Raw genomic sequence first — 23,279 nt, forward strand, 5'->3', positions numbered from 1 at the left:
TGCCTGTTTAATTAAAGTTTTCGTTATTTAGAATGTTCCCCTCCTTCTGGCTTGTATCTTTGCTGTTGTCTAACGGTTTAATTTACACAGCAGCTCTTTCCCCCTCTGCACCTAATTCCCACTTTCAACAAATCCACATTATAAAATCTTCACTCTGCAATTTACTTTTTCTGTGTTTGAGCTCGCAGGTCAATCGAGTTCTTGGATGTAATTTATTTGTGCTACTTAACTTACCTGAAAGTAACCTTTGTGTTTGAATTATCAACTCATTTGTACTGTAATTACAATTTATATGGATTCCATCTTTCAACAAACTGGAAGTTTTCAAGTAAAAACCTAGAGATAATTGAGTTGATCTGCAAAGATCTGTCTATTCCACTCAGTTCAATAAACCCTGTCAGAATACTTTATCCAGGCAACATCTCTACTTGGTCAACTGATGCTGCACTGAAGTCTCAGCTTTTACTCATTCATCTTCACGGGAATTGATCCAGTTTTGATGTCAACTTGTTTGCTGGTGTCGATTTCCTCGGATTCTTCGCCTGATTTCTCTCCTGTCCAATGAAGCTCTCTGAGCGGAGTTCTTAATAATAACTTCACTTTTCCTCACAGGATTTCAATCTAAGTGGTTTTTTGAACTATTTTATTAAAGGATTTAGTTTTGTGCATGTCTCCCTAGCTCTCCTCATGGTCATGCAGAAGGTGTTACTGCTGTGTTGTCAAGCAGATGACAGATTTATTTGAACGTTATTGTGATAGTATTTTGGGTTTCAATCAAGTCACAAACCTGGTGGTGATGCATTGTGGCCTCATCTGTCACGTGACCTGCTAGGCGATGACCTCATAATTGCCCCAGTCCTGTAGCTGTGGATTGGGCGATTTGTTAAAAACTTTCAGCTGGGCTGATTTGGTCGCATTTGGCTTTGAAAGATAAGTGTATGTCCCCAAAACCCGTGCCAGAATTTGTGTGTAACAAGGAAGTTTGACACTCCAGTACTGTATTGAAGGAGGGCTGCACTATTGTAGGTGCTGTCCTCAAATAATGATGATAAACCGAGGTCCTGCCCAACCTCTTATTTTATCATAAGTAACCCCATTGCACTGTGCCGAAGACACACGAGCAGTGGAGTTCTGCCCCTGAGCACTCAAACATCAGCCCAAAGCATGTTCACATTGTTGTTTGTAGGTGTTTCCTGTGCAGAAATTAGCTGCCCCTTTCTGACAGAAAGTGTCTGTTCATTTTTCCTGAATCAGTTTCATTTTCCAGAAAACATGAAATCTGACTTAAAACTCAACTCAGGTGGGATTCAAAATGACAAGAAATCCATCAGCAATAAAGGGTACAACGTTAATTGATCGGAGTGTGTGAGGGACTGTTATGACGTGGCAGATGATGTGTACCAGGTGGACCAAATCCACGAGGGATGCTTGGTCGTGTTATCTCAAGGGTTTTGCAATTTGTATTCATTACGAGATGTGTGCACTGAATTCAGGAGCAATAGGTCTGACAGGACATTTAGAAATTTTAAAAATTAAATTAATATGTTTATTAAAAGTAAAAGATGTCAAGCACATACATAAGACTACAAATGGTACCATAATAACTCCTCACGTTACTCATTAACCTGACCCCCCAGTTACACTCCTTTTAAGGTCTGAAATAGATTTTAGAATTAAAGCAGGCTCAGCAAGTTAACACAATACCCTGGAGAGTGGAATGCCTTATGGCTTTTCTCCAACTCCCAATTAGTTAGACAGCAGACTTACGCAAAAATGCTGGAGGCTTCATTAAGGCCATTTCACACACTCCTGTTAGGTTTTAAATGGCCTTTTCCAACATAACCTTTCATTCTCCTTTATGTATGTTTCTCTCTTAATATGTAAATTCTAAAGTCTCATATGTCGTTGAAATTGTATCTTCTTCACAATATAGAAAAAACTTCCATGTCGCCAATATTTCCAGTAACCTTTGGGAAAAATAAACATATTCCTTAGCCTTGCTTATCTGGCTAGTTGTAAACTGACTGAGATCCCTTTGAAATCCAAATATCCCTTCATTTATCCAAAAATGCAAATTCCCTTCACACCTTACATGCTAACCCAGCTTCCGTGTTTACTCATTCGCATGTCAAGCATCTAACTTCTTGGATGAGTTTAAACTATCAGTCTACTTGACTCCAAATGTAATTACATAACACACGGAAAGACCCAACTATACTTACCCCAAAAAATTAGTTCACAATAAGCCAGAAAAATATTATGAAAACTATAATACTCTCATGGCAAGAAGTAATTCATTCTGTGTAAAGTAATGATTTCAGCAAGTAAATATCCTCGGTGTACCACTTCTGTGTAATCCTGACCAATAACTGGTGGCAGGTTTTTAAAGCAATGAAAAATTGCCTAGCGCTATTGAGGAAGCTGCTGCCCTGACCAACATTCCTGACTCAGTAACACCACCAGAAACAGCTACACACAAAGAACTTACTGAAGGGCCAAAGTTTAATATAGAAAACCAAACCCCTCCCGGGCTTCAAAAAGTAACCCACTGATCTTCAGAAAACCTTCATCAACTCCAATGTCTGATCATTGAGAAACAGGTATCTCCTCCCGCTTGGCTTCATTATGTGCAGAAATTGGAATTTTCTTGTTTCACAAGCTCATGATAGTACCTGGGAGCAGTTTGAACAGCATTTCCTGTATTTCAATGAGGAATTGTCACCTGATATTTTTTTTAAATCACAGAAAATGCTTGTAACACGGAGCAGGTTTGTTCATCACAGGATTAATACACCCAGTACTTCGTATTCTATTAGCCTTAGGCATTATTTTTGCCTTCCTGTCCATTAGCTTTTAATGATGTCTGTACTTCTCTCTCGGCTCCTCCACAGTTTCAAGCATCTCACCACAAAAATAAACAACCTTTTCTATATATTATAGGTTTAATTAGATGACCCTTCATATTAAACGTCATTTGCTAAAACTTACTCACTCACTGAACTTATCAAGGAAATGTCAAACTAAATGTTTTCGGCAAGGACAATGTTATTTTTTTCCTGCTCCTTCACCATTAACTTTTTCAGTTGCTCTTTCAGCCACTGTAAATCCGGAGAATGAAAGAGAAGGAAAAGTCCTGCTCCCTTTCCTGAATCCTATTTGTTCATCAATCCAATAAAATCTGGGGAAAGGACTGTAATAGCTCAGTATCAATTTTGATTAAGTCTGAAAATTTCCAATTAAAAAAAATTCATTCCAGGGATGTGAGTTTCGCTGGTTTGGACAGCATTTATTGCCCATCCCTAATTGCCCTTGAGAATGTGGTGGTGACCTGGCTTCTTGAACCGCTGCAGTCATTGTGGTGTAGGTACGCCCACAGTACTAGCAGGAAGGGAGTCCCAGGATTTTTACCATCGACAATGGAGGAACGGCGGTATGATTCCAAGTCAAGGTGTTGTGTGGCTTGGAGGTGAATTTCCAGGTGATAGTGTTCCCATCTATCTGCTGACTTTGCCCTTCTACATGGCAGTGGTTGAGGGTGTGGAAGGTGCTGCCGAAGGAGCCTTGGTGAGTTTCTGCAGTGCACCTTGTAGATGGTACACGCTGCTGCTACTGTGCGTCGGCGGCGGAGGGAGTGAATGTTTGTGAAATTGGTTTGTATCATGCGAGCTGCTTTGTCTTGGACAGTGTCCAGCTTCTTGAGTGTTGTGGGAGCTGCACTTATCCAGGCAAGTGGTAAGTGTTCCATCACACTCCTGATTTGTGCCCTGTAAATGGTGGACAGGGTTTGGGGAATCAGGAGGTGAGTTACTCACCTCACGATTCCTAGCCTCTGACCTTGCATTATAGCAATTATGGCTATTCCAGTTCAGTTTCTGGTCAATGGTAACCCCCAGGATGTTGATAGTGGGGGATTCAGTTATGGTAATGCCATTGAACATCAAGACAATGTTTGGATTCTCACTTCTTGGAGATGATTATTGCCTGACACTTGTGTGGCGCGAATGTTACTTGCCACTTGTCATCTCCAGTGAGACATTGACAAGCATCCGATTCCAGCCCTTTTTTATGCAAAACCTACCTAAACAGGAAGAAGCAATTTACTAAAAATATCCAATAACTTGATTCGAACCCACGTGTGAAAAGCACAACTGTTTCACTTTCCCTCCCCTCAGCACCGATCTCAGCTTTAAGTCATGGTCTCATATCTTTTTTTCCAGCCGTGAAGAGTTGGCAAGAAGTTTCTGAAAGTGCAGCCAGGTGTGCAATGTTGGAAATGCGGCTCCTGTAAACAAAACTAAAAATCTATCACGTCAAGTCAGGAACTGTTTGGAATGGAACAGTGACATTTGGTGACGAATTATTTTTTTTAATCTATTCATTTGTTTTCAAACGTTCCATCAATGGGAAAAAATATTGTTCAATGAGTATAAGAAACAAAGACCTGGGCTGATCTTAAATACTTGGACTGATCTTAAATACCTGTACTAAAACTCCCCTTAACATTCTCTCTGATAAGTGCATCTCCAGTTTTTATTTTTCAGTCCACCCACATACCGAATCCCTCACCACTGATCCCATTCCAGTAAATTTCCACTGAAAGCTCTCCAGGGTCTTTGTGTTCTTCCTAAAGGTTTTCCCGAGCCCTCACCAAGATCTTATATTCCACATTACAACGTGATAACCCTCAAATTCTTTGAATCCCATCTATCCGCGTTATTTTTATAAACTAAGCTAATAATTCCTTATAGATGAGAGCTTCCTTCAACATTAGTCTCCATAAGGACGTGGAAAAATGGCCTTATAATCTCCAATGAATAAGCCCTAATGAAATTCTCCAATCAGCCCATGAACAGCCCACCCTCTTAATTCCACTTATTGTTATTTTTATTTTCACAATCATACTTCTTCAGCACAAATGCTTCGCTCCTCTCCATTAAACCCTCTGCAATAAAAGTGCCAATCCCTCCATCGACAATTTGCAAATTACTTATTTTACATGTAACCCGTGTTAAAGAAGAGGTACTAGAAGGTCTGGCTGTGCTTAATGTTGATAAGTCAGTGGGACCAAATGGAATGCATCTGATAATCTAGTGAGTTGTATTAGTGGAAATTGTGAAGGTACTGGTCTGAACCTTCTGAATTTGATTTTTTTTACAGTTACAAACCACTTTGTTACTCCAGGATGCAGAAATGAATAAAAGCGAATCAGTGTTGAACAGATTCTGACATCCCTCAACTCCATTTTATTCTAAAAGGAACAACTTCTCCTCGATGTAACTGTTCCTCTAAGAATGAGATCACCACGTCCTGGGAATATAGCAGCAATCCCGCCAAGGTCTGATCTGCAACATTGAACCTCAGTGAAATGTAGTCACCCTCCCCTCCGAATCTGATCGCCACCTCAAGCCCAACGTTCAGCTTGGGTGGGCAAACAAAACAACCTGATTCCCCTCGTCCTCCAGCGCAAACTGAACTCCAGTGGTGAGTTGAGAGTGACTGCCCTTGACATCAAGGCAGCATTTGACTGTGTGGCATTATGGAGCCCCAGCAAAACTGGAGACAATGGGAATCGTCGGGCGGGGGCTGGGAGGGGCGGGGCTGGTGATGGGCCGGGGGGTGAGGAGCTCTCTGCTGGTTGGAGTCATGCCCAGCACAAAGAAAGATGATTGTGGTTGTGGAGATCAATTATCTCATTTCCAGGACATAACTGCGGGAGTTCCTCGGTGTGGTGTCCTAGGCCCAACCATCTTCAGCTGCTTCACCATTGACCTTCCTTCCAGCAGAATTGGGAATGTTCGCTGATGATTGCTCAATGTTCGGCACCATTTTCAACACCTCCGATACTGAAGCAGTCCATGTCTAAATCATCACCCACCCTCTGTCCAGAAGACACGGGACTGCAAAGAACTCTAAGAAATCTCCTCTCAGATTCCTCGTCTCCAAGGTAAATATCCCCTACCGCTACAATGTACCGAGGTAATTTAAGCTCCTCGCCATAAAGCCGAGGATATTGTATGCTTCATGAACAATTCTTTCAGCCTGCACTGCCTCCTTCAATGATTTATGCAGATGTACATCATTTCCCGCTGTTCCGGCACCGTCTTTGGAACTGTAAACTTTATTTTCTCTTTTCTCCCCGTGTTCTTCCGACCAAAATGAATCACTTCACCCTTCTCTGCAAAAAAATTCAGCCACCACTTGTCCCCCCTGCTTTCCAAACTATGTCTCTTTGAAGGAAATTGATATTTCTTTCGAACTTCTATAGCTCTGTTCACAGCCACAGGGCGTACAAAACACTTCACAGGTAACGAGTGCTTTTGAAATGTCGTCTTTGTTCAAATGTAGGAAATTACTGACCGTTTGAACCTTGTGTTCTGCACTGTCAGAAATTCCCTTGTGTCGAATGGCAAATAGGACCTCCATGTCTCTGGCTCTGTGGCGCCACGGATAGCGTGTTGGACTTCTAGCTGCTGTTATATAAGAGGTTCGAGTCCCACCAGAGTCGATTTTTAGTTAAAGGTTTGAAGCAAATCAGCAACTGGTTCATCCATGTTCTCAGTTGCCGTCACCAACCTCCTTCTGTACAGGTAAATCCAGAAACTCTCCACTTTCCAACCTTAACCATTTAACAAGAAAATTCGCCACCTAACAGTGAAACAGGTGGCAAAAGGAGTAGAGTCGCTTCATCGTTACAAGGATGCAGATTTGGCTGAGTGGCAGGGAACAGAGGTTGGTGGTAAATGGATTTTCGTCCTGGCGGAAGGGTTGGGACCTTTGTTTTTCCTGATAAATATCAATGACCGAGACCTTTGTGCCCAGGACAAAATTTCAACATTTGCGGAGGATACAAAGCTTGGAAGCATTGTGGAGAGTGTGGAGGATAGTGTAGAACTTCAAATGGACTTGGACCGTTTGGTGGAAATGGAGAGACAGGTGGCAGATGAAGTTCAATGGAGAGAGGTTTGGTTGGTAGAACATGGAGAGACAACATAAAATGAAGGGTACAACTCTAAGGGAGGTGGAGAAGCAGAGGGACTTGGATGTTTATCTACCTAAATTAGTGAAGGTGGCAGGACAGGTTGAGAGAGTTTTTCCATCAACCATACAGTATCCTGGGCTTTATGGACAAAAGGATAGAGTGCAAGAGTAAGAGGCTATGCTGAATATGTATAATTCATGAGTTCAGCCTCAACAAGAGTATTGCGTCCGGTTCCGGGCGCCACTCTTTAGGGAGGATGTGAATGTGCTGGAGAGATTGCAGAAAAGATTCACGTGAATGGTTCCAGGGACGAGTAGCTTCGGTTATGAGGATATGTTGGAGAAGATAGGGCTGTTTTCCTCAGAGAAAAAAAAGGTTAGGAGGAGATTTGATAGAGGTGTTCAAAATCATTAGAAGTCTGGACAGAGTAGATAGGGAGAAATTATTTTCACTCGTGAGAGGATCGAAAATGATATTTGATTAGTAAAAAAAAGCGGACTGTTTTCAGAAGTTTTTTTTAAAATTAGTATTTTGATCCGAGTGATTAGGGCCTGGAATGCATTGTCTATGTGTATGATGGAGGCAGGGTCAACTGAATCATTCAAAAAGGAATTATAATGTTATCTGAAAATGAAGAATATGTAAGGTTACGGGGAGAAGGTGGGGGAATGGTTCAAGAGTTGTTCATTCGGAGAGCCTGTGAAGACATGATGGGCCAAATGTCCTCTTTCTGTGCCGTAACGATACAGTTTTTCGGTGATATGCAGCCAACGACCATCAGTGACATGCAGCATAACACTACTTCCCATAACTGCTCCATCATCTTTCCAAACTGTTTCTGACAGACAGCTCGAAAAAAGAATGATGTGAGTCTACACCTCTGAACATCAAGGCCAACACGATTATCACAGCTGGAATGAACAGTTCATGTTGCAGCTTCAGATCAGACACTGGATTATCACATGCGCTCTGTCAGACTGCATGTGCCTTCAGTCAAGTTTCCAATTGGACACTTGGAATGAGCAGCTGTGTGAATATTAATGGTCCAGGGGTAGATTTCACTTTTGCCAGACTGGATTCTCAGTTCCATTCCCAGACATTTCCCTTTCTCTTTCTGAATCCAAACTTGGTCCCTTATTCATTTCCGCTTTTGATTGTTTCACCGGCGGCCACGTTTCTATCTGTCTGAGCCTTTCACTCTGCAATTCCTTCTAGAAACGCCCCCAATTGCCAACCACCACCCCCCCCCCCCCCCACCCCGCTTAAGACCCTCGTAAAATCCATCCCTTTGACCAAGGTTTTGTTCAGCTTCCCAAATTTATGACTCAGTGTCGAATGTTGCTTGACTGAGCTCCTTTGAAGAGCTTTGGGAAGTTTTATTCAATTGCGGTGCTGTTGTTGAAATTGTTCAAATTTGGATAAATTAAATTTCGTAATCAATTTTGTTAAAATTTTCCTCGAATTTTCTCCAATTGTTTCACGTTGCGAAACTTCCGCCATGAGGTGGTCACATGATGACCAGTTTGATAGAGTAAATCAGGAGAAACTGTTCCCACTGACGGAAGGGCCGCTAACCAGAGGGCACAGTTTGACGCTGATTAGGAAATGAGTCAGGAGAGAGATGAGGAGAATGTATTTTATACAGAGTGTTGTTGTGAAATGGAAGCTATCTGGACGGGTGTTGGAAGCAGATTCAATAATAACTTGCAAAATACATTTGGAGAAATATCTGAAAGGAAAAACAATACAGGAATATGGGGAAAGAGCTTGGATGTGGGAGTAATTATATCGCTCAACCAAACACCCAGCACAGGCGGAATGAGCTGTGCCTGTCCTGTATCATTCTATGATTCATGGATAGAAATCAGTCCTACATCCTGTGGGGCATGAAGGGTGTGAGAAGCTGGCATGAGAATTGATCCCGCGGGCACGGAATGGAGACGGTAAAATATTGTCATCTTTCAGAAAATCGAAATTGAATTGCAGGTATGACTATGTCTGTTTAAATGTGGTTTGTTACCAGTTCCAGATTATTGAATTTAACGGGTTGTGTTATCAGGCAAGGAGCTTACTATGATATAAAAACAGGAAATGCTGGAAACACTTAGCAGCAACTGTAATTGGAAAACGAATTAATGTTTCAAGTTAACGATACTCCAGCAGAACTGAGGAAAGAGAGAAATGTAATAGGTTTTGAGCAAGTGAAAGAGTCGGAGGCTGGGAAGAGGTTGAAGAAAAACGGAGGTCTGTGATGGTGTGGGTGCCCGAGAGATGAAATTACAAAAAAAAAGTATCACGGGGCAAATGCCAAAGGGAACAGACACAGAAACAAACGATTGGCCCAGATGAGGTGTGAATGGTGGATAGCAGCGTCCATTGACCTATTTCCATTATTTTTAAATGTATTCCACCCATCGTTTATTTCACCTCACCTCCACTAGAGCTACCTTGCTTGTCCTGCTCTCCACTCTTAATTAGCACATTCCTTTAGATAATATCACCACCTTCGACACCTCTTTGTTCTTTTGTCTGTCACATCTTTGGTTATCTCCTCCTGTCACTGCTTGCTTCTCCCAACAACATCTCCCCCCCAACCTTCTCCCCCCCACCCCCCCCCCCCCCCCCCCACCACCACTTTAACCAGCTTATATTTCACCCCTTTCCTATTTTTACTTAGTTCTGTTGAAGGGTCATGAGGACTTGAAACGTCTTCTCCGCCGATGCTGCCAGACCTGCTGAGTTTTTCCTGGTATTTCTGTTTTTGTTTTGCATTTCAGCATCCCCAGTTTTTTGTTTTTATCTTTGGTCGCTTTAGAATGGTGAGTGTGGAGGAGAAGGGAGGGTGTTTTTGATGGTCATATCATGCTGGCTGTGGTGGAAATGTTGGAGGATAATGTGTCGACTATGGAAACGGGCGGGTTGGACGGTGAAAACAAGTGCCTTTGAATCAGCTCCGCTCAACATACACAGGACACAATGGTCCACATTTCCCAGTCAGCAGCAATTACCAATTCACACAAAGATTTTGCCTCCCCGATGCTCCTGCACATTTCTCCAGGGATCTTGCCGTCCTGATGTCAGTGAAATGTACAGCACCGCCACCATCTAACTCCCCCATCTAAACCCAACGGCAGAGTCATGGAACAAAAGGACGTGGCCCCTTTTTACAGCTTTAGCTGCCATATTCTGGTAGTTTAAATATCGAGTCATTGACTGTGGGTGAGCGAATACATGACTGACTGGGTGAGTTGGTGAAGCAGGTGGACTGTGTACAGTTTTAGTCTCCTTAGTTAAGAAAGGATATAATTGCATTACAGCAGGTCAGAGAAGATTCAATCGACTGATTCCTGGAATGGAAGGGTTTTCTTATGAGGAAAGGTTGAGGAGGTTGGGCCTATACCCATTGGAGTTTAGAGGAATTGGAGGTGATCTCATTGAAACATATAAAATCCTGAGGGGACTTGACAGGGTGGCTGCTGAGACTGTTTCCTTTTATGGGGGACTCTACAATCAGGTGACTCAGTTTAAAAATATCGGGCTCTCCTATTTCAGACTGACAGAAGATAATTTGTTTTTTCTCTCTCTCAGTGGGATATTAATCTGTGGATTTCTCTTCCCCAGAGAGCAGTGGAGGCTGGGTCATTGAAAATGTTCAAGGCTGAGTTGGAGAGATTTTTTGACAAAAGAATGAGTAAAGAATTATGGGGGGCAGACAGGAAAGTGGAGTTGCGGCCACATTCAGATCAGCCATGCTGGAGCAGCTTCGAGGGGCTGAATGGCCTGTTACTGCTCCTGATTTGCGTGTTCTTGTTCTTGTGTGCCTCTCTCGGCACTGCTGTCCCTGTCCTGCTCACCGTCTCGCTTGCCGGACTGCTCGGCGCCTCAGTAACCACCCGCTCCTCCGCCTGCTCCCTACCCCTCACCGCCTCACTTGCTGTTCTGCTTGTCACCATCTCCTCAGTTCTTGTGGTGAGATGGGCGGCGACAGGGGTCAGGAGGGAGGTGCCGAGTGGGAGGTGAGCGGCTTGGTAGTGGGGTAGCGAGCGGTGTGGCAAGAGGGTCGGCGTGTAGCGCAGCGAGAGAGGCGGGGAGGGCCTGGGGTCTGTGCACCTGACATTCGGGAACAGGGTAGTGAGTGGGAGGCAGCAAGTGGGCGACGGTCAATGGCTGAACAACGAGGACGGCAGCGGTGGGAGGAACGGCGCACGTACCGGCAGACTGAGTGAGTGCCGAGTTCCTGTTCCAGCTCGGTGTCAGGAGTTACAGTGTAAAACTGATCACAATTCTAGCATTGCTGAGTTCTGATGAAATGTCATCGACCTGAAACGTGAACACCCTTTCACTGTCCACACTGCTGCCTGCCATGAGGTGTAATTCTTAATTGTTTTCTGGTGTTACGACAGAAACCCAAAAGGAGGGTTGACGCACTCTGGAGGACAAGGAATGCACATAGCGGTTATCTCACTTACCTGTGGAAGGCTCGTTGGTCTAGAGGTATGAGTCGCGCTTCGAGATTTTTGTTAAATGATCATGCTAGAGGTCGTGGCTTCAAATCCCAGATGATACTTCGTATATCACCGCTTGAAATCCAAATTTCTTGGCGAGCGAAAAGGCGGATTTTACTTAAACCGGGGCGAGGTTTCAGAACCTGAGAAGCCATTACAGCGAAATTATCACTGCAAAATACGTGGAGTAAATGAAGGAACTGTTGCTCATGTAATTGGACGGTTAATTTATCCTAATAAGAGAAGTTTAAGAGTTAATTTATCCCAAGAAGAGGATGAGTGTAACTGAAGCTTGAGTTTTCTTACCGTCTCCATGGACACTGTCTGGCCTAGACACTGCCTGGTGTATTTCTTCAATGTTCTCTTTTACCTATAGCGCTCTGAAATAATGGCTGATCTGTTTTGGGTGCCAATGAAAGTCAATATTGGCTGCGTTATATACATGCAGTTACATTATTGGTCTCGCGGTGTGATTCTCGCAATGGGACGTTTCATAAGTGAGAATGTGAGCGGTCTCTGTTTCAAATCTCAAGCGAGCTCTCACGTGATGTTATTTGTCCTGTAAGCCGCTCAGTGCACTTTCGAAAACTCTTTGCGGTCTAGGTGGATCGGTTTGCTTATATTAGCGAACTGAGCCCATCATTGCAGAGAATTCATCAATGAATCACACATGAAGGAAATGAAGACAATTTGAAAAAAAAAAACAATCGCACTGAATTGTTACCCGAACACGCCAATGACACAAATCCATTTTCTGGATGAATGCATTGGACTGTCGTATTCTTTGAGAGAATTGTAGTCTTCACTAAGAGAATTGTAACCTTCTCTGAGAGAACTGTAATCCTCTCTGAGAGAATTGTCACATTCTCTAAGAGAATTGCAAACTTCACTGATAGAATTGTAGCCTTCACTGAGAGAATTGTAATCTCCCCTGAGAGAATTGCTATCTTCACTGAGAGAATTGTAACCCTCTCTGAGAGAATTGAAATCTTCTCTGAGTCAACTGTAATCGTCTCTGAGAGAACTGTAACCTTCTCTGAGAGAATTGCTATCTTCACTGAGAGAATTGTAATCTTCTCTGAGAGAATTGTAATCTTCACTGACAGAATTGTAATCTTCTCTGAGAGAACTGTAATCGTCTCTGAGAGAATTGTAATTTTCTCTCTGAGAGATTTGTAACCTTCTCTGAGGGAATTCTAATCTTCTCTGTGAGAATTGTAATCTTCTCTCTGAGAGATTTGTAACATTCTCTGAGGGAATTCTAATCTTCTCTGTGAGAATTGTAATCTTCTCTGAGAGAATTGTAATATTCTCTGATGGAACTGTAACTTCTCTGAGACTGCCAGATCTGGTAGCCCCATAGTTTGATTTTGATGTGATCATATTTTGTTTGTATCCTAGGAGTTGCACTGAGCAGAAAGTGAACCATTTCACCTCGATCGATATTTTAGTGTAAAGGTAATAAACAATTTCAGGAGAAGGTATTTGATAGGCTTTGTGTGCTTAACGTTGATTAGGACCAGACATAGGCGAGATGCATCCAGAATACTGAGGGAGGAGAGCAGGAATTGCAGGGACGCAGGCCACAATTTTCCAATATTCCTTAGACTCGGGGTGGTGACAGCAGATTGGAGAATTGCTATTGTTGCATCTATGTTCAAACAAATGTGTAAGGATAAGCCCAGAAACTACAGGGCAGCCAGTTTAACCTGGGTGGTGAGCTACCTTTCAGAAAGTAAAATTCCTGACAACATGAAAATTACCTCGGGAAAATGCACATTAATAAGTAAAAGCAGCATGGATTATGTTATGGTTCCAGCTGAGATTACCCCTGGACAATCCTAAATCCAGAGTGGAACCCAGCTTGATAGATCCTAACTTTTATTTTTTTTGTTTAAATACGTAGAAAGTAGCTACTGAACAGAGTCACAGGAGTCATCTGATCACCTTTTAACAAAAAATAAATAAAACATTTATTCAAAGAGAAAAAATGAACTATCTTCCAAAACTCTTTCACCCACAACTATACCTTTACAGATCTATACAGATTTGTAAGGATAACATAAGGTACAAAAGCTATCTTATACTTTAATTTCCACACTAATTACACAGTCTATTTATCAATAGGCACCCTGTGGTCAGGCATGCCAGACTCTGAAACCAAGTGACAGATGCCAACTTAACCAGATGCAATGGATCTCTCCTCAACTCCCTCCAGGTGCTTTGCAAACCGTGAGTCAACCAGTTTCACTGCACTCCGTCTTTCACACGAGGATTTCCAATCTCTGCGCTCCACACTTCACCTTGGAACCTTTTCCCAAACCAATGCTTTCATTCAGACGCCTTCTGCAAGAATTCAGCTGCAGGATTTAGAACTGTCCTTGCAATGTTCCTCTCCCCTGGGTCACCACATACATACAAGCTATCTTCCACGCTCTCTCTCTCATCGACTCAGCTGTTAACAGTACGCTTCTGCTTCACCTGCCCATGGCAAAATTTAAAGACCTTCAGTTGTCTCTTTGGGCCTTCTTGACCCTTGCCAATTGTTCTCGCTTTAAATCTGTTTCCTGCAGCTTCTGACTCTTTAACTCTGAAACTTGGAGCCTTTCCCTCTGCCCCTCACTCTTAAATTCATTAACAGGACATTATCCAGGTTCTCATCCTTCCTTTCACCAGAAGGTCTGCTTTGAACTTTCCCCTCTTCCACTTTCCTGGAATTTGGGATTTTTCTTTCGCTTGGGACTAACTATCTGCCCCCTTTTCCAGTCTCTCTTGGCAGCAAGTTTCAAAAACCAACTGAGGTCCGCAGCTTCCTAATCAAAACTGCTGTTTGTCTTCTGCGTGTGTGTCTGTGGGAGGGACCTGCCTCTCAGCTTCCCTGTTGCTAGGCAACAGGCCAAATTGATGTGTTTGCTTAACTTCCTAAGTCGTAAACCTCATTAGAAATGCAAGAACCTTTTTAAAACGAAACTAAAACTCCATTTGACCTTTCTTAACACACATACAGAAATACAAATCAAACTTAAACTTTAAAGCTAAAACTCATTCCTAACAACTACAAATACCAATATAACTTACTTAAACCGCTCTATTTCCTAACAATTTGATAAGAACAAATCGTGTTACTTAACTTTGGTTAATTTTTGATGCAAAAACAAAGAGTTTTGATGAGGGTGAAGCCGTTGATGTGATTTACATGGACTTGCAAAAGGCATTTGATAAAGTGCCGGACAAAAGACTTCTGAGGTAAGATAGAACTCATTGAATAGAAGGGATAGTAGCAGCACAGATACAAAATGAGCTGAGTGACGGTAACCAAAGATTTGTGGTGAACTGTTGCATTTTGGACTGGAGAAAGTTATCTTGTGGAGCTCCCCAGGTCTCTCGGGGACTTGCGGGATATGGGGATCTGGCAGAAAAATAGAGTTGAGGCCCAAGGTCAACCATGATGGCGTTGAATGGCAGAGTAGACGCGATGGGCCATGTGGTCTTCTGCTGTTCCTATTTCTTGTGTTGTTGTGTCCAGTCTTAGGGCTCCTGTTTTTCCAGTTATTTATTAATCATCCAGACCTTGTTGCAACCTCACAATTCCAAAATTTGCCGATGATACAAAAGTTAGAAGCATTGCCAACTGTGAGGAGGACAGAGTAGAACTCCAAAAGGATCTAGATATGTTGATGGAATGGGCGGACAATTACCAGATGAAATTTATTGCCGAGTAACCTAGTGTCATTCGTTTTGGGAGGAAGAACAGAGAGAGACAACACGAAATAAAGGTTACAATTCTAAAGGGATTGTGGGAACAGAGGGATGTGGGCGCATATGTTCATAAATCATTTATCGTTACAGGACAGGTTGAGAGAATAGCCAGTAAAGCGTAGAACGTCATTGGCTTCATCAATATGGCATAGAGTAAAAAAACAATAAGTTACGTGAAGCCTGTAGAAAACACTGTTTCGATCTCACCTGGAGTATTGTATCTAATTCTGTGCAACACAATTTAGCAAGGTTGTGAAGGCATTAGTGAGATTGCAGAAAAAATTGACAAGACAGATTCCAGGCATGAGGAACTTCATTCACATTGATTGATTGTAGATGTTGGAATATGTTTCATGAAGTGAGGAAGTTTGAGAGGAGATTTGATAGAGGTATTCAAAATCACGAGTGGTCTGGACAGTGTAAATATGGGTTAATTGTTGGATTCATGGAATGATCCAGAACAAGAGGACACAGATTTAAGTTAATTTACAAAATAAGAAATTACAACATAAGGATTTTTTTTTCATGCAGCATGTGTTTAGGATGCGGAATGTATTGCCTGAGTGTGTGGTAGAGGCAGGACAATTGAAGTTTTCAAAAGGGAGTTGGATCTTGATCTGAAAATTAGAATGTGCAGTGTTAGAGGGAAAAGGCTGTGGAGTTCAGTAGGTGAGCTGCTCGTTCAGAGGGTCAGCAGAGTCCAGACGGGCCGAGTGTTCTCATTATGTGCTGTAACATGATTTCAGCATGATTGGCGATTCAGGAGTGGAAATATTATTTATCATCACAGAAACCTGGGTTCGATTGCAATGAATGTATAACTCAATGTCTTCCATAATATTACAAGGAGCAAATTTCAGATACAGATAAATACCCATTTTCTCACTGATCCATCATATATTTGATGAATACAAATCTATCAAACTGAGATTTAAAATTAAAGTGCTGTTTCCCGATGGGATCTCTGAAATTCCAGTCCCCTTTGCTGAGAGAGAAGTTTCCTAATTTCACTCCGGAAAAGTCATGTTTTTTGACTGCGCCCCAACGCCCCCACACCCCTACCCCTCCCCCAATTCCAAAATTCGCGGAAGTTTCTCTCTCTGACACTATCGTCTTAACATGTCGGAAACATTGATAAAATTGCTCATTAATTCGTGAAGAACGGCTTCCTTTGGTAATGGTTTATATGAAGAGGCTGTTCTGTGGTTTATTTTCTGCAATTTAGCAACGCTAGAGGGGAGGCCACACGGTAGAGACTAAGCGATGGCCGCGTGGCCTAATGGATAAGGCGTCTGACTTCGGTGGTGTTGGCTGAGGTTATCAGAAGATTGCAGGTTCGAGTCCTGCCGCGGTCGTTTTATACAGCAATCTGTTTAACTTCCTGAAAACCGCCGTCTCATTCGTCAGCTGAAGGTTCTGCGTTACCTTCCAAACATTTCAGGGCTCTTTCTCACACTCTCTGCTCTTGTTAATTTGTGCATTAATTTCTAACTCATCTTTGTATTTTGTGTAGTTCCGAACAGACCCACAATATCTGATCAGGTTCGTTAAGTTATTGATTTATCCAACTGGAACAAAAATCTTTGCATCAATCGGTTTAATAAAATGCCTTGGGATAATTCCAATTTTCGCATGAATCTGAATTACCTGAATCTGATGTCACTGGACTAACAATACAGAGGACCAGGTTAATCTCTGCGGGCACGGGTCTAAATCCCACCAGAGCAGATTTAAATTAAAATATTTCCTAAATTTGGAATTGAAACCTAGGCTCAGTAATGGCGGCTATGAAACTATCATCGATTGTAGTAAAAACCCACCCGGTTCACGAATGCCCTTTAGGGAAATAAATCATCCACCCTTCCCTTGCCTGCCCTACATGTGACTCCAGACACACAGCAATTTGCTTCACTCGTAACTTCGAGGATAATGTGAGATGCTCAACAAATGCTGAGCTTGCAAAAAGCGCCCATATTCCTTGAAAAAGGAAGGCTGAGGGGTGGTCTCATACAGGTCTTTAAACTTATGAAAGATTTTGGGAGGCTGAATGAAGCAATAATGGAGTAGAGAAGGGACGATAAGCCTGTATCTCGCTCTCACACACAAGACAACGGCTGATGGGTCGTATACAACGTTATAATTACTTAACTGTGCATCGGCGACTCATAAGAGTGTTGGATAAGTTCCATCCGCAATGTCTCCGCGGCACTCTCCAGATTCCATGGGAGCGCTGCCGAATAAACTGGAGTGGCGTTCTTGAAGGTAGCTCATCAATCATTCAGGCCAAACTCCTGAAACATTAACTTGGATGGACTGCACGCTGTGTCCGGATGGTCGAAAAGTGTCGCACCCTCCAGGTCCTGTTTTCTCAATTCTCCAATGGCCAACATTCTAGGGGAGGACAAAGAAAACGCATCAGTGATTCTCTGAAATGTTCATTCAAGCGCTGCAGCATTCATATTAATGACTGCGAGGAGCTTGCTTCTCATCACTCAAAATGACCAAAACTCATCCCACAAGCTGCAGCACACTCTGAGTCACAAGGTCTCAATGATGAGGCAGAACGGCGGCTGAGGAGAAGTGACAGGAAGCAAATCCTGCACTCCGGATCTCACTACCTCTTGGGACATCCTGTCCCATGTGTCCAAAGATCTGTGGACCGAGAATTGACCTGTTCACTCACATGAAGACCCATGGCAGAAACTCACGGCCCTGAGTGGATGTCATCATCGTATCGAGGAACAGACGATAACTATTGGTTGTTACAAAATGCATATAAGAAAAGGTCAACTCCACTCTCCTAGTATTTCTAAAACTGTCCCTTTCCAAATAATGTGAACAAGTCTTCTCGATTGTCTATGATCTGTCAACATCACTATATCAGAATGTGCTGCCATCTACTGGCCGCAACAGAGCGGAAGAAATTCACATTGTCGGTGTCGCGGAAACAGGTCAATGTGAGGAATTTGTGATGTGATGTGATGGGGCAGACATAGGAATGAAAATATGAAATACAATTTAGAAAACATGATTAATTAATTTATTCCCATTGAATCGGCAGCAGTTACAGGCCAACTATCGCCTGGAGCAACTGAGACGATTAGATAAACTGCATTTAAAGGAAGTCTAGGTAAGTCTAGGAGGAGAATGAATTTCAGCGATAAACAGATAATGTTACATGAAGTATTCTAGGTGGAGGATCTTGTCGGGCAGTTTACCTGTTAGAACAAATGGCCCACTTTCAGTGAGGTATATTCTGGGTTGAATGAATCCTGATTTGTAAAGTGTCTCAGGGACTGACAGACACGTAATGAATCCCACACTCAAACTGAGAGTAAAAGACAGAGAGACCCAGAATGAATCATTAACTCAGGCGTGGCACGAGACACTGACTGATACACATTGAATCGCACACTCTCACGGTGTACAAGAGACAGAGCGATACAGAATGAATCATACACACAGGCACATCATCAGAAACTGACAGATCCCCGATAAATCCCGAAATCAAATCCCGTCCCACGGACAAAGCGATAAAGAATTAATCCACTGAGACCGACAGATGGAGAATGAATTCCACACTCAAATCCTGTTCCAGTGACAAAGTGATGCAGAGAGAACCTCACACCCGTACAAGTGGAAAAGTTACAGCAGAGAAGGAGACCATTCGGCCTTTTTTCTGTCCTGAGATTCTTCAACAGGAACTCAGCTATCCCAGTCCCCTGCCCTCTCTCCATAGCCATGTAAACGTTTCTCTTCAGGCAGTTGTCCAGTTCCACTATGATTTTAACCTGCCTCTCCCACTTGCCCCAGACAGTGCATTCCCGATCCTTACCACCCACCATGGAAGATGAATCCTCATGTCCCCACTGATTCGTTTAAAACCAGTGCCTTGCACAAAGAGAAGCTATTTCTCACTGACTAATCTGTCTCATTCTGTCGCTGCCTCGCCGTCCTGTACTCCCGACCGTCAGGCATGATTTCTCAGTCTGACCCCATCCCTGCAACATCGTAAAACTTCTTGGCCGACACCTGCTCCTTGTCCGCATGTTCCATCAAATTACTCGATAAATCGGAACGAAGAACTTCCTTAAAGAAGCAGTCATTGGTTTAAATGAAGGGACCGAGTTGTGATTTAATTTCTGGAACTAAGCAGCTTATGGAGGGAGCCCGAGAGTCAAAGAGAGTTACAGAGAGCAGAACAAATCAGGTGAATGGTGAGGAGAGAGAGCGAGCAATTGGGGCTGAGTTTACGATCCCCATTTCTACAAGACAAAAGGGCCTAACATAAAATTTGAGCTAAGCCGATCAAGGGTGATATCAGGAAGGTTTCTTCACACAAAGGACCGTGCAAATCTGCAACCCTCTCCCGCAATATGCTTTTGAACCTGGAGGTCAATCTGAACATTTAGAAACTGCATCTGATAGTTTTTGTTTGTTTGTTTGTTCAGTAATTATTCTAAGGGTTACAAAAACACGGTGAATGGATAAAGTTCAAATACTGAGCTGAATTGGATTGAGCGGAGAACAGTCTCCGTCCGTTTCTATATTCACATCTTCCTGGACCTAACAAATCATCACCCACTCGTTTTTCTTAACAGTCAAAGTTAATTTCTCCTCCCCATCTTCATAACGAAAAACGAAATCTGGAGGGAACTGAAACGAGGCTCATTCCTTTGTTGAGAACATTTTCCTCTCACGATTAACGATTTCCTGTTGAATACTAGAACCCCATCCACCAGTCAGTTACCAGTATCTGCTGCTGACACAGAGAATCCTGTCACCCCTGCATTCTCTATATTCCCCCAGCTGCAAATTCTTCCATCAGCTTTGGGGAATATTAACCATGAAAAATCAGTCTGATGATGATTTTGTTAACAATAACCAAATCCAATCAACCGGGCTTTCCCCTCTCTGTTAAACCTCTTTCTCGGTGGCTGCATATCTTACTGATTGGACACAGGAGTTGATCTTTCATCAGTCCAGTGGCGGACAGACCAACTGAATATTAGAGCAATTTCTGATGTGGTTAAATTTCAAATGTCGTTCATGAAGTTTGTGTTCCTATTGGATCGATTCCTCTGTGAAGCCGGAAGGGGTTTGTTTTTGCTACCAAATGATGGTCTGTTCCAGTATTTCAACGGTGGGTTTTCACACTGCGCATAGACATTTTGGACATGGTGTTGAAACTATATTTCCATCATTAAACACCAGACTGAATATTTAGGGCCTGTGCCAACAGTTCATGGATGCCAAAGTACATGAGTCGATTTGTTAAATGCCGTAGATTAAAGCAAAATACTGCAGCTGCTGCAAAACTGAAACAAAAACAGAAAATGCTGGAAAATCTCAGCAGGTCTAGCAGCATCTGTGGGGAGAGAAGCAGAGTTAACGTTTCAGGTCCGTGTGACACTTCTTCCGAGCTGAAGAGAAGCGCAAACGTGATGACATTTATATTGTATCAGGTGGTTGGGGGCGGGGGGTTGGGTGGTGGAGCTAAATAAAAGGTGTTGATAGTGGTGTAAAGGAAAGAAAGCAGAGTGTGATCATTGGAAACAAGGGTAGCATTGAGTGAAAGAACAACATGGAACACGTAACAGGTGACACTTTGGGGGATGGGGTGGGGGTGGGGGCGGTGGTGAGGAATTAAAAAATTAGAAAATGGAATAGAAGGGGGGCAAAAAGCGGATTAAACTGTGGATAAATGAATAAAAATAAAACCAAGTGGATAAAAAGTAAAATAAAATAATTTAGTCAAAAAGGGGACTAATAAAGGGGGTGCGGATTGAGGGGAGAGTTCCTGGTCTAAAGTTGTTGAACTCAAGTTAAGTCCAGAAAGCTGTAAAGTGCCTAATCGCAAGATGAGGTGCTGTTCCTCCAGTTTGCATTGAGCTTCACTGAAAAATTGCAGCAGGCCAAGGAGGGTCATGTGGGCATGAGAGCAGGATGGTGTGTTGAAAAGGCAAGCGACAGAAATGTCTGGGTCATGCCTGCAGACAGACAAGAGGTGTTCCGCAAAGCGGTCACACAGTCTGGGTTTGATGTCCCCAATATAGACGAGGCCGCATTGGGAGCAGCGAATGCAGTAGACCAAATTGGAAGAGGTGCAAGTGTAGCACTGCTTCACCTGAAAGGAATGATCTGGCCCTTTGACAGTGAGGAGGGATGAGGTAAAGGAGCAATTGTTGCACCTTCTTCGATTGCATGGGATGGTGCCATGGGATGGGGATGAGGTGTTGGGAGTGATGGAGGAGTGAACCAGGTTGTCCCCGAGGGAACGGTCCCTCTGGGATGCTGACGGGTTGGGGGGGTGGTGGTCGGGGAGGATGAGGGTAAGGTGGTGGAATCATGATTGAGTTGGACGAAATGGCGGAGGATGATCCTTTGAATATGGAAGTTGGTGGGGTGGAAAGTGAGGACAAGGGGGACCCTATCGTGGTTGTGCAAGGGAGAGGAAGTTGTGAGGGTAAAGGCGCGAGAGATGGGAGGGACATGGTTGAGGGCACTGCTAACTACAGTGGGTGGGAAACCTCGGTTAAGGAAGAAAGACGTCATGTCAGAAGCGCCGTTTTGGAAAGTTACCTCATCGGGACACATGCAAAGGCGCTGAAGGAACTGAGAGAATAGGATGGAGCCCTTACAGGAAGCGGGGTGTGAGGAGCTGTAGTCGAGGTAGCTGTGGGGGTCGGTGAGCTTGTATTGAATATTGGTGGGCAGTCTATTACAAGAAATGGAGACAGAGAGGTCAAGGTAGGGAAGGGAAGTATTGGAGATGGACGATGTGAAGGTGATGGAGGGGTGGAAATTGGAAGCAAATTTGATATATTTTTTCAGGTCCGAACAGAGCATGAAGAGTCACCGAAGTGAGTTCACCAGAGTTTGCTGGAAGTTTATCAACATTAATGTACCCATTCAATGCATTTACGTGCTGATTGCCATTACCTTGGCCCTAGAGGTTTTCTTTAGTTTAAACACAGCCTGAGAGTCCCACAGTTTGATTTTCATTTGGCCGGATCAGGGTGCGTTGTCCAAAAGGTTTTTCAAACTTCTTTGCGTTCGAGATGGTGACATTTATTGAAATTAGGAGCATGTTTAAGAGCCCGGGAAATCATTGCAGACAGTATATCACTGCAATACACGTGAAGAAAATGAACGCAAATGTTAAAGAAGGTTTGTCCATGTAACGGGAATCTGGATTGATCCTGATGTTGAAATCAGTCGGTTTCAATCGTGCCTGAAAGAACATAGAAACCGGCAGAACTGGAGTCCCGCAGTTTAATTTGATTTTATCCACACTTTAACTGTATTGTGGTATTTACACTGAGACGAGTTTGAGCCTTTTCTTGTGTTTGAGCAATCCGGTTCAGAGGGAATTAACAATCAGGGATTTGAACAGGAATGAAATAAATTACTCAGCAGAATGTGACTCAGGGACACAGTAGGACAGTAAATGTTGGAGTTGGAGTATCTTTGGACAGAAGGTGTCGGAGTGTCAGCTTCTCGTGACAGAATTGATACCCAAGTTCCGCCGGTAAATCAGCAGGAACTCGATCCAACTCATCCACACAGTCAAGCTGGTGAAACAAAATGACTGGCGGCCTGGCTCTTCCGCAGATCACTCGGCTCTCGGCCTCCTGCAATGTTCCGATGAAGCTCAGGTACGCTCGAAGAACAGCGCCTCATCTTTCAATTAGACACTTTCCAGCTTTCCAGTGAGATCATTGAGATCAACAATATCGCTCTGGAAAAGTGTCCCCAACCCACCCACCCATTCTCCCTCCCTCCCGCGCCCCATTTTGACTTCGCTTTTCCTGTTTACAGAGGTTATTTCGAGATTCCTTTTCCACGTGTTTTTATTTTCGGATGGCAGTTGTTCATCAATCTGCCATTCACTCCTCCTCCAGAAACATCCTTTGTTTCTTTACTTGTTCCATTGATCTTACAGAGAGTTTTCAAGGACACGACGGGCCTCATTTTGTGCTGTTGAAAATCTAAGAGTTTATGTTTCCCTCTCTCTGGCCAAGCAGCATAAACTA

General features: G+C 43.2%; 1 protein-coding gene and 1 non-coding gene across 2 annotated transcripts in view; one reads left to right on the plus strand and one right to left on the minus strand.

The window, feature by feature from the left end:
* Window positions 1-23,279, minus strand: part of LOC144670314 (histone H2B-like) — a 1,149,071-nt gene that overhangs the window by 385,629 nt on the left and 740,163 nt on the right. The gene's annotated exons all lie outside the window — the stretch shown is intronic.
* Window positions 16,509-16,598, plus strand: trnar-ucg (transfer RNA arginine (anticodon UCG)). The gene is given in 2 exon segments: window positions 16,509-16,545; window positions 16,563-16,598. It is a non-coding gene; the product is annotated as a tRNA-Arg (tRNA).

Source organism: Cetorhinus maximus, chromosome 31 (genome assembly GCF_964194155.1).
Source record: "Cetorhinus maximus chromosome 31, sCetMax3.hap1.1, whole genome shotgun sequence".
NCBI lineage: Eukaryota > Metazoa > Chordata > Chondrichthyes > Lamniformes > Cetorhinidae > Cetorhinus > Cetorhinus maximus.